This window comes from Hemitrygon akajei, chromosome 9 (assembly GCF_048418815.1).
Source record: "Hemitrygon akajei chromosome 9, sHemAka1.3, whole genome shotgun sequence".
Classification (NCBI taxonomy): domain Eukaryota; kingdom Metazoa; phylum Chordata; class Chondrichthyes; order Myliobatiformes; family Dasyatidae; genus Hemitrygon; species Hemitrygon akajei.
Window position 1 is genome coordinate 177,816,514 of NC_133132.1, and position 20,333 is coordinate 177,836,846.

Below are 20,333 nucleotides of genomic sequence, written 5' to 3' on the forward strand. Positions count from 1 at the left end.
GAGGCACGGGTTTATTTTAATCTCCCTCTGGGGCACGGGTTTAATTGAATTTCACTGTGGGGCACGGGTTTATTTAAATCTCACTCTGGGGCACGGGTACAATTTAACCTCACTCTGGGGCACGGGTTTATTTCAACTTCTCTCTGGGGCACGGGTTTAATTTAATCTTAATCTGATGCATGGGTTTATTTTAATCTCCTTCTGGGGCACGAGTTTAATTTAATCTCACTCTATGGCACGTGTTTAATTTAATTTCACACTGGGGCACGGGTTTAATTTAATCTCACTCTAAGGCATGGGTTTAATTTAATCTCTCTCTGGGGCACGGTTTTAATTTAATTTCACACTCGGGCATGGGTTTAATTTAATCTCACTCTGGGGCACGGGTTTAAATTAATCTCACTCTGGGGCACCCGTTTATTATAATTTCACTCTGGGGCACGGGTTTAATTTAATATTACTCTGAAGCACGGGTTTAATTTAATTTCACTATGGGGCACAGGTTTAATTTAATTTCACTCTGGGGCACGAGTTTAATTTAATCTCAATCTGGGGTACGGGTTTAATTTAATCTCACTCTGAGGCCCGGGTTTATTTTAATTTCACTCTGGGGCATGGGTTTAATTTAATTTCACTCTGGGGCACGGGTTTATTTTAATTTCACTCTGAGGCACGGGTTTAAATTAATTTCACTCTGGGGCACAGGTTTAATTTTATTTCACTCTGGGGCACGGGTTTATTTTAATCTCACTCTGGGGCACGGGTTTAATTTAACTTCACTCTGAGGAATGGGTTTAATTTAATCACACTCTGGGGCACGGGTTTAATTTAATCTCAATCTGAGGCACGGGTTTAATTAAATTTCACTCTGGGGCACGGGATTATTTAAATTTCACTCTGGGGCATGTGTTTAATTTAATCTCAATCTGAGGCATGGGTTTAATTTAATCTCAATCTGAGGCACGGGTTTAATTTAATCTCCCTCTGGGGCACGGGTTTATTTCAACTTCACTCTGGGGCACGGGTTTAATTTAATCTCAATCTGAGGCATGGGTTTAACTTAATCTCACTCTGGGGCACGGGTGTATTTTAATCACAATCTGGGGCATTGGTTTAATTTAATCTCACTCTGAGGCACGATTTTAATTTAATCTCATTCTGGGGCACGGGTTTAATTTAATCTCAATCTGAGGCACGGGTTTAATTAAATTTCACTCTGGGGCACGGGTTTATTTCAACTTCACTCTGGGGCACGGGTTTAATTTAATCTCAATCTGAGGCATGGGTTTAATTTAATCTCCCTCTAGGGCACGGGTTTATTTCAACTTCACTCTGGGGCATGGGTTTAATTTAATCTCAATCTGAGGCATGGGTTTAACTTAATCTCACTCTGGGGCATGGGTGTATTTTAATCACAATCTGGGGCATGGGTTTAATTTAATCTCACTCTGAGGCACGGGTTTAATTTAATCTCATTCTGGGGCACGGGTTTAATTTAATCTCATTCTGAGGCACGGGTTTAATTTAATCTCATTCTGAGGCACGGGTTTAATTTAATTTCACTCTGGGGCACGGGTTTAATTTAATCTCACTCTGGGGCACGGGTTTAATTTAATTTCACTCTGGGGCACGGGTTTAATTTAATCTCACTCTGAGGCACGGGTCTATTTTAATCACAATCTGGGGCATGGGTTTAATTTAATCTCATTCTGAGGCACGGATTTAATTTAATCTCACTCTGAGGCACGGGTTTAATTTAATCACAATCTGGGGCACCGGATTAATTTAATCTCATTCTGGAGCACGGGTTTAATTTAATCACAATCTGGGGCATGGGTTTAATTTAATCTCACTGAGGCACGGGTTTAATTTAATTTCATTTTGGGGCACGGGTTTAATTTAATCTCACTCTGGGGCACGGGTTTAATTTAATCTCAATCTGAGGCATGGGTTTAATTTAATCTCACTCTGGGGACGGGTTTATTTTAATCTCACTCTGGGGCACGGGTTTATTTTAATCTCACTCTGAGGCACGGGTTTAATTTAATTTCACTCTGAGGCAGGGGTTTAATTTAATCTCACTCTGGGCACGGGTTTAATTTAATTTCACTCTGGGGCACGGGTTTAATTTAATCTCACTCTGGGGACGGGTTTATTTTAATCTCACTCTGGGGCACGGGTTTATTTTAATTTCACTCTGAGGCACGGGTTTAATTTAATTTCACTCTGAGGCAGGGGTTTAATTTAATCTCACGCTGAGTTACGTGTTCAATTTAATATCACTCTGGGGCACGGGTTTAATTTAATTTCATTCTGGGGCAAGGGTTTAAAGTAATTTCACTCTGGGGAAAGGGTTTAATTTAATTTCACTCTGGGGCACGGGTTTAATTTAATCTCATTCTGGGGCACGGGTTTAATTTAATCTCTCTCTGGGGCACGGGTTTAATTTAATATCACACTGGGGCACGGGTTTAATTTAATCTCAATCTGAGGCACGGGTTTAATTCAATCTCAATCTGGGTCACGGGTTTAAGTTAATTTCACTCTGGGGCATGGGTTTAATTTAATCTCACGCCGAGGTACGGGTTTAATTTAATATCACTCTGGGGCACGGGTTTCATTTAATTTCACTCTGGGGCAAGGGTTTAAAGTAATTTCACTCTGGGGAAAGGGTTAAATTTAATTTCACTCTGGGGCACGGGTTTAATTTAATCTCATTCTGGGGCACGGGTTTAATTTAATCTCACTCTGAGGCACGGGTTTAATTTAATTTCACTCTGGGGCACGGGTTTAATATAATCTCACTCTGAGGCACGGGTTTAATTTAATCTCAATCTAAGGCATGAGTTTAATTTAATCTCACTATGATGCACGGGTTAAATTTAATTTCATTCTGGGGCAAGGGTTTATTTTAATCTCCCTCTGGGGCAAAGGTTTAATTTAATATCACTCCAGGGCACGGGTTTAATTGAATTTCTCTCTGGGGCATGGGTTTATTTTAATCTCACTCTGGGGCACGGGTTAATTTTAATCTCACTCTGGTGCACGGGTTTATTTTAATCTCACTCTGAGGCACGGGTTTATTTTAATCTCCCTCTGGGGCACGGGGTTAATTGAATTTCACTCTGGGGCACGGGTTTATTTAAATATCACTCCGGGGCACGGGTTTAATTTAATCTCGCTCCGGTGCATGGGTTAATTTAAACTCACTCTGGGGCACGGGTACAATTTAACCTCACTCTGGGGCACGGGTTTATTTCAACTTCTCTCTGGGGCACGGGTTTAATTTAATCTTAATCTGATGCATGGGTTTATTTTAATCTCCTTCTGGGGCACGAGTTTAATTTTATCTCACTCTATGGCACGTGTTTAATTTAATTTCACTCTGGGGCACGGGTTTATTTTAATTTCACTCTGGGGCACGCATTTAATTTAATCTCAATCTGAGGCACGGGTTTATTTTAATCGCAATCTGGGGCACGGATTTAATTTAATTTCACTCTGGGGCACGGGTTTAATTTAATCTCACTCTGAGGCATGGGTTTAATTTAATTTCAGTCTGGGGCACGGGTTTAATTTAATCTCAATCTGAGGCATGGGTTTAATTTAATCTCACTCTGGGGCACGGGTTTATTTTAATCTCACTCTAAGGCATGGGTTTAATTGAATCTCACTCTGAGGCACGGGTTTAATTGAATCTCACTCTGAGGCACGGGTTTAATTTAATTTCACTCAGGGGCACGGGTTTAATTTAATCTCAATCTGAGGCAAGGGTTTAATTTAATCTCACTCTGGGGCACGGGTTTATTTTAATCTCAATCTGAGGCACGGGTTTATTTTAATCACACTCTGGGGCACGGGTTTAATTTAATCTCACTCTGAGGCATGGGTTTAATTTAATTTCACTCTGGGGCACGGGTTTAATTTAATCTCAATCTGAGGCATGGGTTTAATTAAATTTCACTCTGGGGCACGGGATTATTTAAATTTCACTCTGGGGCATGTGTTTAATTTAATCTCAATCTGAGGCATGGGTTTAATTTAATCTCAATCTGAGGCACGGGTTTAATTTAATCTCCCTCTGGGGCACGGGTTTATTTCAACTTCACTCTGGGGCACGGGTTTAATTTAATCTCAATCTGAGGCATGGGTTTAACTTAATCTCACTCTGGGGCACGGGTGTATTTTAATCACAATCTGGGGCATTGGTTTAATTTAATCTCACTCTGAGGCACGATTTTAATTTAATCTCATTCTGGGGCACGGGTTTAATTTAATCTCAATCTGAGGCACGGGTTTAATTAAATTTCACTCTGGGGCACGGGTTTATTTCAACTTCACTCTGGGGCACGGGTTTAATTTAATCTCAATCTGAGGCATGGGTTTAATTTAATCTCCCTCTAGGGCACGGGTTTATTTCAACTTCACTCTGGGGCACGGGTTTAATTTAATCTCAATCTGAGGCATGGGTTTAACTTAATCTCACTCTGGGGCATGGGTGTATTTTAATCACAATCTGGGGCATGGGTTTAATTTAATCTCACTCTGAGGCACGGGTTTAATTTAATCTCATTCTGGGGCACGGGTTTAATTTAATCTCATTCTGAGGCACGGGTTTAATTTAATCTCATTCTGAGGCACGGGTTTAATTTAATTTCACTCTGGGGCACGGGTTTAATTTAATCTCACTCTGGGGCACGGGTTTAATTTAATTTCACTCTGGGGCACGGGTTTAATTTAATCTCACTCTGAGGCACGGGTCTATTTTAATCACAATCTGGGGCATGGGTTTAATTTAATCTCATTCTGAGGCACGGATTTAATTTAATCTCACTCTGAGGCACGGGTTTAATTTAATCACAATCTGGGGCACCGGATTAATTTAATCTCATTCTGGAGCACGGGTTTAATTTAATCACAATCTGGGGCATGGGTTTAATTTAATCTCACTGAGGCACGGGTTTAATTTAATTTCATTTTGGGGCACAGGTTTAATTTAATCTCACTCTGGGGCACGGGTTTAATTTAATTTCACTCTGGGGCACGGGTTTAATTTAATCTCACTCTGGGGACGGGTTTATTTTAATCTCACTCTGGGGCACGGGTTTATTTTAATCTCACTCTGAGGCACGGGTTTAATTTAATTTCACTCTGAGGCAGGGGTTTAATTTAATCTCACTCTGGGCACGGGTTTAATTTAATTTCACTCTGGGGCACGGGTTTAATTTAATCTCACTCTGGGGACGGGTTTATTTTAATCTCACTCTGGGGCACGGGTTTATTTTAATCTCACTCTGAGGCACGGGTTTAATTTAATTTCACTCTGAGGCAGGGGTTTAATTTAATCTCATTCTGGGGCACGGGTTTAATTTAATCTCTCTCTGGGGCACGGGTTTAATTTAATATCACACTGGGGCACGGGTTTAATTTAATCTCAATCTGAGGCACGGGTTTAATTTAATCTCAATCTGGGTCACGGGTTTAATTTAATTTCACTCTGGGGCATGGGTTTAATTTAATCTCACGCCGAGGTACGGGTTTAATTTAATATCACTCTGGGGCACGGGTTTCATTTAATTTCACTCTGGGGCAAGGGTTTAAAGTAATTTCACTCTGGGGAAAGGGTTAAATTTAATTTCACTCTGGGGCACGGGTTTAATTTAATCTCATTCTGGGGCACGGGTTTAATTTAATCTCACTCTGAGGCACGGGTTTAATTTAATTTCACTCTGGGGCACGGGTTTAATATAATCTCACTCTGAGGCACGGGTTTAATTTAATCTCAATCTAAGGCATGAGTTTAATTTAATCTCACTATGATGCACGGGTTAAATTTAATTTCATTCTGGGGCAAGGGTTTATTTTAATCTCCCTCTGGGGCAAAGGTTTAATTTAATATCACTCCGGGGCACGGGTTTAATTGAATTTCTCTCTGGGGCACGGGTTTATTTTAATCTCACTCTGGGGCACGGGTTAATTTTAATCTCACTCTGGTGCACGGGTTTATTTTAATCTCACTCTGAGGCACGGGTTTATTTTAATCTCCCTCTGGGGCACGGGGTTAATTGAATTTCACTCTGGGGCACGGGTTTATTTAAATATCACTCCGGGGCACGGGTTTAATTTAATCTCGCTCCGGTGCATGGGTTAATTTAAACTCACTCTGGGGCACGGGTACAATTTAACCTCACTCTGGGGCACGGGTTTATTTCAACTTCTCTCTGGGGCACGGGTTTAATTTAATCTTAATCTGATGCATGGGTTTATTTTAATCTCCTTCTGGGGCACGAGTTTAATTTTATCTCACTCTATGGCACGTGTTTAATTTAATTTCACTCTGGGGCACGGGTTTATTTTAATTTCACTCTGGGGCACGCATTTAATTTAATCTCAATCTGAGGCACGGGTTTATTTTGATCGCAATCTGGGGCACGGATTTAATTTAATTTCACTCTGGGGCATGGGTTTAATTTAATCTCAATCTGAGGCAAGGGTTTAATTTAATCTCACTCTGGGGCACGGGTTTATTTTAATCTCAATCTGAGGCACGGGTTTATTTTAAACACACTCTGGGGCACGGGTTTAATTTAATCTCACTCTGAGGCATGGGTTTAATTTAATTTCACTCTGGGGCACGGGTTTATTTTAATCTCACTCTGGGGCATGGGTTTAATTTAATCTCACTCTGGGGCACGGGTTTATTTTAATCTCAATCTGAGTCACGGGTTTATTTTAATCACACTCTGGGGCACGGGTTTAATTTAATCTCACTCTGAGGCATGGGTTTAATTTAATTTCACTCTGGGGCACGGGTTTAATTTAATCTCATTCTGAGGCACGGGTTTAATTTAATCTCATTCTGAGGCACGGGTTTAATTTAATTTCACTCTGGGGCACGGGTTTAATTTAATCTCACTCTGGGGCACGGGTTTAATTTAATTTCACTCTGGGGCACGGGTTTAATTTAATCTCACTCTGAGGCACGGGTCTATTTTAATCACAATCTGGGGCATGGGTTTAATTTAATCTCATTCTGAGGCACGGATTTAATTTAATCTCACTCTGAGGCACGGGTTTAATTTAATCACAATCTGGGGCACCGGATTAATTTAATCTCATTCTGGAGCACGGGTTTAATTTAATCACAATCTGGGGCATGGGTTTAATTTAATCTCACTGAGGCACGGGTTTAATTTAATTTCATTTTGGGGCACAGGTTTAATTTAATCTCACTCTGGGGCACGGGTTTAATTTAATTTCACTCTGGGGCACGGGTTTAATTTAATCTCAATCTGGGTCACGGGTTTAATTTAATTTCACTCTGGGGCATGGGTTTAATTTAATCTCACGCCGAGGTACGGGTTTAATTTAATATCACTCTGGGGCACGGGTTTCATTTAATTTCACTCTGGGGCAAGGGTTTAAAGTAATTTCACTCTGGGGAAAGGGTTAAATTTAATTTCACTCTGGGGCACGGGTTTAATTTAATCTCATTCTGGGGCACGGGTTTAATTTAATCTCACTCTGAGGCACGGGTTTAATTTAATTTCACTCTGGGGCACGGGTTTAATATAATCTCACTCTGAGGCACGGGTTTAATTTAATCTCAATCTAAGGCATGAGTTTAATTTAATCTCACTATGATGCACGGGTTAAATTTAATTTCATTCTGGGGCAAGGGTTTATTTTAATCTCCCTCTGGGGCAAAGGTTTAATTTAATATCACTCCGGGGCACGGGTTTAATTGAATTTCTCTCTGGGGCACGGGTTTATTTTAATCTCACTCTGGGGCACGGGTTAATTTTAATCTCACTCTGGTGCACGGGTTTATTTTAATCTCACTCTGAGGCACGGGTTTATTTTAATCTCCCTCTGGGGCACGGGGTTAATTGAATTTCACTCTGGGGCACGGGTTTATTTAAATATCACTCCGGGGCACGGGTTTAATTTAATCTCGCTCCGGTGCATGGGTTAATTTAAACTCACTCTGGGGCACGGGTACAATTTAACCTCACTCTGGGGCACGGGTTTATTTCAACTTCTCTCTGGGGCACGGGTTTAATTTAATCTTAATCTGATGCATGGGTTTATTTTAATCTCCTTCTGGGGCACGAGTTTAATTTTATCTCACTCTATGGCACGTGTTTAATTTAATTTCACTCTGGGGCACGGGTTTATTTTAATTTCACTCTGGGGCACGCATTTAATTTAATCTCAATCTGAGGCACGGGTTTATTTTAATCGCAATCTGGGGCACGGATTTAATTTAATTTCACTCTGGGGCACGGGTTTAATTTAATCTCAATCTGAGGCAAGGGTTTAATTTAATCTCACTCTGGGGCACGGGTTTATTTTAATCTCAATCTGAGGCACGGGTTTATTTTAAACACACTCTGGGGCACGGGTTTAATTTAATCTCACTCTGAGGCATGGGTTTAATTTAATTTCACTCTGGGGCACGGGTTTATTTTAATCTCACTCTGGGGCATGGGTTTAATTTAATCTCACTCTGGGGCACGGGTTTATTTTAATCTCAATCTGAGTCACGGGTTTATTTTAATCACACTCTGGGGCACGGGTTTAATTTAATCTCACTCTGAGGCATGGGTTTAATTTAATTTCACTCTGGGGCACGGGTTTAATTTAATCTCATTCTGAGGCACGGGTTTAATTTAATCTCATTCTGAGGCACGGGTTTAATTTAATTTCACTCTGGGGCACGGGTTTAATTTAATCTCACTCTGGGGCACGGGTTTAATTTAATTTCACTCTGGGGCACGGGTTTAATTTAATCTCACTCTGAGGCACGGGTCTATTTTAATCACAATCTGGGGCATGGGTTTAATTTAATCTCATTCTGAGGCACGGATTTAATTTAATCTCACTCTGAGGCACGGGTTTAATTTAATCACAATCTGGGGCACCGGATTAATTTAATCTCATTCTGGAGCACGGGTTTAATTTAATCACAATCTGGGGCATGGGTTTAATTTAATCTCACTGAGGCACGGGTTTAATTTAATTTCATTTTGGGGCACAGGTTTAATTTAATCTCACTCTGGGCCACGGGTTTAATTTAATTTCACTCTGGGGCACGGGTTTAATTTAATCTCACTCTGGGGACGGGTTTATTTTAATCTCACTCTGGGGCACGGGTTTATTTTAATCTCAATCTGAGGCACGGGTTTATTTTAATCACACTCTGGGGCACGGGTTTAATTTAATCTCACTCTGAGGCATGGGTTTAATTTAATTTCACTCTGGGGCACGGGTTTAATTTAATCTCAATCTGAGGCATGGGTTTAATTTAATCTCACTCTGAGGCATGGGTTTAATTTAATCTCACTCTGGGGCACGGGTTTATTTTAATCACACTCTGGGGCACGGGTTTAATTTAATCTCAATCTGAGGCATGGGTTTAATTAAATCTCACTCTGAGGCACGGGTTTAATTTAATTTCACCTTGGGGCACGGGTTTATTTTAATCTCACTCTGAGGCACGGGTTTAATTTAATTTCACTATGGGGCACGGGTTTATTTTAATCTCAGTCTGGGGCATGGTTTTAATTTAATTTCACTCTGGGGAACGGGTTTATTTTAATCTCACTCTGGGGCATGGGTTTAATTTAATCTCACTCTGGGGCACGGGTTTATTTTAATCACACTCTGGGGCACGGGTTTAATTTAATCTCACTCTGAGGCATGGTTTTAATTTAATTTCACTCTGGGGCACGGGTTTAATTTAATCTCATTCTGAGGCATGGGTTTAATTGAATCTCACTCTGAGGCACGGGTTTAATTTAATTTCACTCAGGGGCACGGGTTTAATTTAATTTCACTCTGGGGCACGGGTTTATTTTAATCTCTCTCTGAGGCACGGGTTTAATTTAATTTCACTCCGGGGCACGGGTTTATTTTAATCTCACTCTGGGGCACGGGTTTAATTTAATTTCACTCTGGGGCACGGATTTAATTTAATCTCACTCTGGGGCACGGGTTTAATTTAATTTCAATCTGAGGCATGGGTTTAATGTAATCTCACTCTCGGGCATGGGTTTAATTTAATCTCACTCTGGGGCACGGTTTTAATTTAATCTCAATCTGAGGCATGGGTTTAATTTAATTTCACTCTGGGGCACGGGTTTAATTTAATCTCAATCTGAGGCAAGGGTTTAATTTAATCTCACTCTTGGGCAGGGGTTTAATTTAATCTCACTCTGGGGCACGGGTTTATTTTAATTTCACTCTGGGGCACGGGTTTAATTTAATCTCACTCTGAGGCATGGTTTTAATTTAATTTCACTCTGGGGCACGGGTTTAATTTAATCTCATTCTGAGGCATGGGTTTAATTTAATCTCACTCTAAGGCATGGGTTTAATTGAATCTCACTCTGAGGCACAGGTTTAATTTAATTTCACTCAGGGGCACGGGTTTAATTTAATTTCACTCTGGGGCACGGGTTTATTTTAATCTCTCTCTGAGGCACGGGTTTAATTTAATTTCACTCCGGGGCACGGGTTTATTTTAATCTCACTCTGGGGCACGGGTTTAATTTAATTTCACTCTGGGGCACGGGTTTAATTTAATCTCACTCTGGGGACGGGTTTATTTTAATCTCACTCTGGGGCACGGGTTTATTTTAATCTCACTCTGAGGCACGGGTTTAATTTAATTTCACTCTGAGGCAGGGGTTTAATTTAATCTCACTCTGGGCACGGGTTTAATTTAATTTCACTCTGGGGCACGGGTTTATTTTAATTTCACTCTGGGGCACGCATTTAATTTAATCTCAATCTGAGGCACGGGTTTATTTTAATCGCAATCTGGGGCACGGATTTAATTTAATTTCACTCTGGGGCACGGGTTTAATTTAATCTCACTCTGAGGCATGGGTTTAATTTAATTTCAGTCTGGGGCACGGGTTTAATTTAATCTCAATCTGAGGCATGGGTTTAATTTAATCTCACTCTGGGGCACGGGTTTATTTTAATCTCACTCTAAGGCATGGGTTTAATTGAATCTCACTCTGAGGCACGGGTTTAATTGAATCTCACTCTGAGGCACGGGTTTAATTTAATTTCACTCAGGGGCACGGGTTTAATTTAATCTCAATCTGAGGCAAGGGTTTAATTTAATCTCACTCTGGGGCACGGGTTTATTTTAATCTCAATCTGAGGCACGGGTTTATTTTAATCACACTCTGGGGCACGGGTTTAATTTAATCTCACTCTGAGGCATGGGTTTAATTTAATTTCACTCTGGGGCACGGGTTTAATTTAATCTCAATCTGAGGCATGGGTTTAATTAAATTTCACTCTGGGGCACGGGATTATTTAAATTTCACTCTGGGGCATGTGTTTAATTTAATCTCAATCTGAGGCATGGGTTTAATTTAATCTCAATCTGAGGCACGGGTTTAATTTAATCTCCCTCTGGGGCACGGGTTTATTTCAACTTCACTCTGGGGCACGGGTTTAATTTAATCTCAATCTGAGGCATGGGTTTAACTTAATCTCACTCTGGGGCACGGGTGTATTTTAATCACAATCTGGGGCATTGGTTTAATTTAATCTCACTCTGAGGCACGATTTTAATTTAATCTCATTCTGGGGCACGGGTTTAATTTAATCTCAATCTGAGGCACGGGTTTAATTAAATTTCACTCTGGGGCACGGGTTTATTTCAACTTCACTCTGGGGCACGGGTTTAATTTAATCTCAATCTGAGGCATGGGTTTAATTTAATCTCCCTCTAGGGCACGGGTTTATTTCAACTTCACTCTGGGGCACGGGTATAATTTAATCTCAATCTGAGGCATGGGTTTAACTTAATCTCACTCTGGGGCATGGGTGTATTTTAATCACAATCTGGGGCATGGGTTTAATTTAATCTCACTCTGAGGCACGGGTTTAATTTAATCTCATTCTGGGGCACGGGTTTAATTTAATCTCATTCTGAGGCACGGGTTTAATTTAATCTCATTCTGAGGCACGGGTTTAATTTAATTTCACTCTGGGGCACGGGTTTAATTTAATCTCACTCTGGGGCACGGGTTTAATTTAATTTCACTCTGGGGCACGGGTTTAATTTAATCTCACTCTGAGGCACGGGTCTATTTTAATCACAATCTGGGGCATGGGTTTAATTTAATCTCATTCTGAGGCACGGATTTAATTTAATCTCACTCTGAGGCACGGGTTTAATTTAATCACAATCTGGGGCACCGGATTAATTTAATCTCATTCTGGAGCACGGGTTTAATTTAATCACAATCTGGGGCATGGGTTTAATTTAATCTCACTGAGGCACGGGTTTAATTTAATTTCATTTTGGGGCACAGGTTTAATTTAATCTCACTCTGGGGCACGGGTTTAATTTAATTTCACTCTGGGGCACGGGTTTAATTTAATCTCACTCTGGGGACGGGTTTATTTTAATCTCACTCTGGGGCACGGGTTTATTTTAATCTCACTCTGAGGCACGGGTTTAATTTAATTTCACTCTGAGGCAGGGGTTTAATTTAATCTCACTCTGGGCACGGGTTTAATTTAATTTCACTCTGGGGCACGGGTTTAATTTAATCTCACTCTGGGGACGGGTTTATTTTAATCTCACTCTGGGGCACGGGTTTATTTTAATCTCACTCTGAGGCACGGGTTTAATTTAATTTCACTCTGAGGCAGGGGTTTAATTTAATCTCATTCTGGGGCACGGGTTTAATTTAATCTCTCTCTGGGGCACGGGTTTAATTTAATATCACACTGGGGCACGGGTTTAATTTAATCTCAATCTGAGGCACGGGTTTAATTTAATCTCAATCTGGGTCACGGGTTTAATTTAATTTCACTCTGGGGCATGGGTTTAATTTAATCTCACGCCGAGGTACGGGTTTAATTTAATATCACTCTGGGGCACGGGTTTCATTTAATTTCACTCTGGGGCAAGGGTTTAAAGTAATTTCACTCTGGGGAAAGGGTTAAATTTAATTTCACTCTGGGGCACGGGTTTAATTTAATCTCATTCTGGGGCACGGGTTTAATTTAATCTCACTCTGTGGCACGGGTTTAATTTAATTTCACTCTGGGGCACGGGTTTAATATAATCTCACTCTGAGGCACGGGTTTAATTTAATCTCAATCTAAGGCATGAGTTTAATTTAATCTCACTCTGAGGCATGGGTTTAATTTAATCTCACTCTGGGGCACGGGTTTATTTTAATCACACTCTGGGGCACGGGTTTAATTTAATCTCAATCTGAGGCATGGGTTTAATTAAATCTCACTCTGAGGCACGGGTTTAATTTAATTTCACCTTGGGGCACGGGTTTATTTTAATCTCACTCTGAGGCACGGGTTTAATTTAATTTCACTATGGGGCACGGGTTTATTTTAATCTCAGTCTGGGGCATGGTTTTAATTTAATTTCACTCTGGGGAACGGGTTTATTTTAATCTCACTCTGGGGCATGGGTTTAATTTAATCTCACTCTGGGGCACGGGTTTATTTTAATCACACTCTGGGGCACGGGTTTAATTTAATCTCACTCTGAGGCATGGTTTTAATTTAATTTCACTCTGGGGCACGGGTTTAATTTAATCTCATTCTGAGGCATGGGTTTAATTGAATCTCACTCTGAGGCACGGGTTTAATTTAATTTCACTCAGGGGCACGGGTTTAATTTAATTTCACTCTGGGGCACGGGTTTATTTTAATCTCTCTCTGAGGCACGGGTTTAATTTAATTTCACTCCGGGGCACGGGTTTATTTTAATCTCACTCTGGGGCACGGGTTTAATTTAATTTCACTCTGGGGCACGGATTTAATTTAATCTCACTCTGGGGCACGGGTTTAATTTAATTTCAATCTGAGGCATGGGTTTAATGTAATCTCACTCTCGGGCATGGGTTTAATTTAATCTCACTCTGGGGCACGGTTTTAATTTAATCTCAATCTGAGGCATGGGTTTAATTTAATTTCACTCTGGGGCACGGGTTTAATTTAATCTCAATCTGAGGCAAGGGTTTAATTTAATCTCACTCTTGGGCAGGGGTTTAATTTAATCTCACTCTGGGGCACGGGTTTATTTTAATTTCACTCTGGGGCACGGGTTTAATTTAATCTCACTCTGAGGCATGGTTTTAATTTAATTTCACTCTGGGGCACGGGTTTAATTTAATCTCATTCTGAGGCATGGGTTTAATTTAATCTCACTCTAAGGCATGGGTTTAATTGAATCTCACTCTGAGGCACAGGTTTAATTTAATTTCACTCAGGGGCACGGGTTTAATTTAATTTCACTCTGGGGCACGGGTTTATTTTAATCTCTCTCTGAGGCACGGGTTTAATTTAATTTCACTCCGGGGCACGGGTTTATTTTAATCTCACTCTGGGGCACGGGTTTAATTTAATTTCACTCTGGGGCACGGGTTTAATTTAATCTCACTCTGGGGACGGGTTTATTTTAATCTCACTCTGGGGCACGGGTTTATTTTAATCTCACTCTGAGGCACGGGTTTAATTTAATTTCACTCTGAGGCAGGGGTTTAATTTAATCTCACTCTGGGCACGGGTTTAATTTAATTTCACTCTGGGGCACGGGTTTATTTTAATTTCACTCTGGGGCACGCATTTAATTTAATCTCAATCTGAGGCACGGGTTTATTTTAATCGCAATCTGGGGCACGGATTTAATTTAATTTCACTCTGGGGCACGGGTTTAATTTAATCTCACTCTGAGGCATGGGTTTAATTTAATTTCAGTCTGGGGCACGGGTTTAATTTAATCTCAATCTGAGGCATGGGTTTAATTTAATCTCACTCTGGGGCACGGGTTTATTTTAATCTCACTCTAAGGCATGGGTTTAATTGAATCTCACTCTGAGGCACGGGTTTAATTGAATCTCACTCTGAGGCACGGGTTTAATTTAATTTCACTCAGGGGCACGGGTTTAATTTAATCTCAATCTGAGGCAAGGGTTTAATTTAATCTCACTCTGGGGCACGGGTTTATTTTAATCTCAATCTGAGGCACGGGTTTATTTTAATCACACTCTGGGGCACGGGTTTAATTTAATCTCACTCTGAGGCATGGGTTTAATTTAATTTCACTCTGGGGCACGGGTTTAATTTAATCTCAATCTGAGGCATGGGTTTAATTAAATTTCACTCTGGGGCACGGGATTATTTAAATTTCACTCTGGGGCATGTGTTTAATTTAATCTCAATCTGAGGCATGGGTTTAATTTAATCTCAATCTGAGGCACGGGTTTAATTTAATCTCCCTCTGGGGCACGGGTTTATTTCAACTTCACTCTGGGGCACGGGTTTAATTTAATCTCAATCTGAGGCATGGGTTTAACTTAATCTCACTCTGGGGCACGGGTGTATTTTAATCACAATCTGGGGCATTGGTTTAATTTAATCTCACTCTGAGGCACGATTTTAATTTAATCTCATTCTGGGGCACGGGTTTAATTTAATCTCAATCTGAGGCACGGGTTTAATTAAATTTCACTCTGGGGCACGGGTTTATTTCAACTTCACTCTGGGGCACGGGTTTAATTTAATCTCAATCTGAGGCATGGGTTTAATTTAATCTCCCTCTAGGGCACGGGTTTATTTCAACTTCACTCTGGGGCACGGGTATAATTTAATCTCAATCTGAGGCATGGGTTTAACTTAATCTCACTCTGGGGCATGGGTGTATTTTAATCACAATCTGGGGCATGGGTTTAATTTAATCTCACTCTGAGGCACGGGTTTAATTTAATCTCATTCTGGGGCACGGGTTTAATTTAATCTCATTCTGAGGCACGGGTTTAATTTAATCTCATTCTGAGGCACGGGTTTAATTTAATTTCACTCTGGGGCACGGGTTTAATTTAATCTCACTCTGGGGCACGGGTTTAATTTAATTTCACTCTGGGGCACGGGTTTAATTTAATCTCACTCTGAGGCACGGGTCTATTTTAATCACAATCTGGGGCATGGGTTTAATTTAATCTCATTCTGAGGCACGGATTTAATTTAATCTCACTCTGAGGCACGGGTTTAATTTAATCACAATCTGGGGCACCGGATTAATTTAATCTCATTCTGGAGCACGGGTTTAATTTAATCACAATCTGGGGCATGGGTTTAATTTAATCTCACTGAGGCACGGGTTTAATTTAATTTCATTTTGGGGCACAGGTTTAATTTAATCTCACTCTGGGGCACGGGTTTAATTTAATTTCACTCTGGGGCACGGGTTTAATTTAATCTCACTCTGGGGACGGGTTTATTTTAATCTCACTCTGGGGCACGGGTTTATTTTAATCTCACTCTGAGGCACGGGTTTAATTTAATTTCACTCTGAGGCAGGGGTTTAATTTAATCTCACTCTGGGCACGGGTTTAATTTAATTTCACTCTGGGGCACGGGTTTAATTTAATCTCACTCTGGGGACGGGTTTATTTTAATCTCACTCTGGGGCACGGGTTTATTTTAATCTCACTCTGAGGCACGGGTTTAATTTAATTTCACTCTGAGGCAGGGGTTTAATTTAATCTCATTCTGGGGCACGGGTTTAATTTAATCTCTCTCTGGGGCACGGGTTTAATTTAATATCACACTGGGGCACGGGTTTAATTTAATCTCAATCTGAGGCACGGGTTTAATTTAATCTCAATCTGGGTCACGGGTTTAATTTAATTTCACTCTGGGGCATGGGTTTAATTTAATCTCACGCCGAGGTACGGGTTTAATTTAATATCACTCTGGGGCACGGGTTTCATTTAATTTCACTCTGGGGCAAGGGTTTAAAGTAATTTCACTCTGGGGAAAGGGTTAAATTTAATTTCACTCTGGGGCACGGGTTTAATTTAATCTCATTCTGGGGCACGGGTTTAATTTAATCTCACTCTGAGGCACGGGTTTAATTTAATTTCACTCTGGGGCACGGGTTTAATATAATCTCACTCTGAGGCACGGGTTTAATTTAATCTCAATCTAAGGCATGAGTTTAATTTAATCTCACTATGATGCACGGGTTAAATTTAATTTCATTCTGGGGCAAGGGTTTATTTTAATCTCCCTCTGGGGCAAAGGTTTAATTTAATATCACTCCGGGGCACGGGTTTAATTGAATTTCTCTCTGGGGCACGGGTTTATTTTAATCTCACTCTGGGGCACGGGTTAATTTTAATCTCACTCTGGTGCACGGGTTTATTTTAATCTCACTCTGAGGCACGGGTTTATTTTAATCTCCCTCTGGGGCACGGGGTTAATTGAATTTCACTCTGGGGCACGGGTTTATTTAAATATCACTCCGGGGCACGGGTTTAATTTAATCTCGCTCCGGTGCATGGGTTAATTTAAACTCACTCTGGGGCACGGGTACAATTTAACCTCACTCTGGGGCACGGGTTTATTTCAACTTCTCTCTGGGGCACGGGTTTAATTTAATCTTAATCTGATGCATGGGTTTATTTTAATCTCCTTCTGGGGCACGAGTTTAATTTTATCTCACTCTATGGCACGTGTTTAATTTAATTTCACTCTGGGGCACGGGTTTATTTTAATTTCACTCTGGGGCACGCATTTAATTTAATCTCAATCTGAGGCACGGGTTTATTTTAATCGCAATCTGGGGCACGGATTTAATTTAATTTCACTCTGGGGCACGGGTTTAATTTAATCTCAATCTGAGGCAAGGGTTTAATTTAATCTCACTCTGGGGCACGGGTTTATTTTAATCTCAATCTGAGGCACGGGTTTATTTTAAACACACTCTGGGGCACGGGTTTAATTTAATCTCACTCTGAGGCATGGGTTTAATTTAATTTCACTCTGGGGCACGGGTTTATTTTAATCTCACTCTGGGGCATGGGTTTAATTTAATCTCACTCTGGGGCACGGGTTTATTTTAATCTCAATCTGAGTCACGGGTTTATTTTAATCACACTCTGGGGCACGGGTTTAATTTAATCTCACTCTGAGGCATGGGTTTAATTTAATTTCACTCTGGGACACGGGTTTAATTTAATCTCATTCTGAGGCACGGGTTTAATTTAATTTCACTCTGGGGCACGGGTTTAATTTAATCTCACTCTGGGGCACGGGTTTAATTTAATTTCACTCTGGGGCACGGGTTTAATTTAATCTCACTCTGAGGCACGGGTCTATTTTAATCACAATCTGGGGCATGGGTTTAATTTAATCTCATTCTGAGGCACGGATTTAATTTAATCTCACTCTGAGGCACGGGTTTAATTTAATCACAATCTGGGGCACCGGATTAATTTAATCTCATTCTGGAGCACGGGTTTAATTTAATCACAATCTGGGGCATGGGTTTAATTTAATCTCACTGAGGCACGGGTTTAATTTAATTTCATTTTGGGGCACAGGTTTAATTTAATCTCACTCTGGGGCACGGGTTTAATTTAATTTCACTCTGGGGCACGGGTTTAATTTAATCTCACTCTGGGGACGGGTTTATTTTAATCTCACTCTGGGGCACGGGTTTATTTTAATCTCAATCTGAGGCACGGGTTTATTTTAATCACACTCTGGGGCACGGGTTTAATTTAATCTCACTCTGAGGCATGGGTTTAATTTAATTTCACTCTGGGGCACGGGTTTAATTTAATCTCAATCTGAGGCATGGGTTTAATTTAATCTCACTCTGAGGCATGGGTTTAATTTAATCTCACTCTGGGGCACGGGTTTATTTTAATCACACTCTGGGGCACGGGTTTAATTTAATCTCAATCTGAGGCATGGGTTTAATTAAATCTCACTCTGAGGCACGGGTTTAATTTAATTTCACCTTGGGGCACGGGTTTATTTTAATCTCACTCTGAGGCACGGGTTTAATTTAATTTCACTATGGGGCACGGGTTTATTTTAATCTCAGTCTGGGGCATGGTTTTAATTTAATTTCACTCTGGGGAACGGGTTTATTTTAATCTCACTCTGGGGCATGGGTTTAATTTAATCTCACTCTGGGGCACGGGTTTATTTTAATCACACTCTGGGGCACGGGTTTAATTTAATCTCACTCTGAGGCATGGTTTTAATTTAATTTCACTCTGGGGCACGGGTTTAATTTAATCTCATTCTGAGGCATGGGTTTAATTTAATCTCACTCTAAGGCATGGGTTTAATTGAATCTCACTCTGAGGCACGGGTTTAATTTAATTTCACTCAGGGGCACGGGTTTAATTTAATTTCACTCTGGGGCACGGGTTTATTTTAATCTCTCTCTGAGGCACGGGTTTAATTTAATTTCACTCCGGGGCACGGGTTTATTTTAATCTCACTCTGGGGCACGGGTTTAATTTAATTTCACTCTGGGGCACGGGTTTAATTTAATTTCACTCTGGGGCACGGATTTAATTTAATCTCACTCTGGGGCACGGGTTTAATTTAATTTCAATCTGAGGCATGGGTTTAATGTAATCTCACTCTCGGGCATGGGTTTAATTTAATCTCACTCTGGGGCACGGTTTTAATTTAATCTCAATCTGAGGCATGGGTTTAATTTAATTTCACTCTGGGGCACGGGTTTAATTTAATCTCAATCTGAGGCAAGGGTTTAATTTAATCTCACTCTTGGGCAGGGGTTTAATTTAATCTCACTCTGGGGCACGGGTTTATTTTAATTTCACTCTGGGGCACGGGTTTAATTTAATCTCACTCTGAGGCATGGTTTTAATTTAATTTCACTCTGGGGCACGGGTTTAATTTAATCTCATTCTGAGGCATGGGTTTAATTTAATCTCACTCTAAGGCATGGGTTTAATTGAATCTCACTCTGAGGCACAGGTTTAATTTAATTTCACTCAGGGGCACGGGTTTAATTTAATTTCACTCTGGGGCACGGGTTTATTTTAATCTCTCTCTGAGGCACGGGTTTAATTTAATTTCACTCCGGGGCACGGGTTTATTTTAATCTCACTCTGGGGCACGGGTTTAATTTAATTTCACTCTGGGGCACGGGTTTAATTTAATCTCACTCTGGGGACGGGTTTATTTTAATCTCACTCTGGGGCACGGGTTTATTTTAATCTCACTCTGAGGCACGGGTTTAATTTAATTTCACTCTGAGGCAGGGGTTTAATTTAATCTCACTCTGGGCACGGGTTTAATTTAATTTCACTCTGGGGCACGGGTTTAATTTAATCTCACTCTGGGGACGGGTTTATTTTAATCTCACTCTGGGGCACGGGTTTATTTTAATCTCACTCTGAGGCACGGGTTTAATTTAATTTCACTCTGAGGCAGGGGTTTAATTTAATCTCATTCTGGGGCACGGGTTTAATTTAATCTCTCTCTGGGGCACGGGTTTA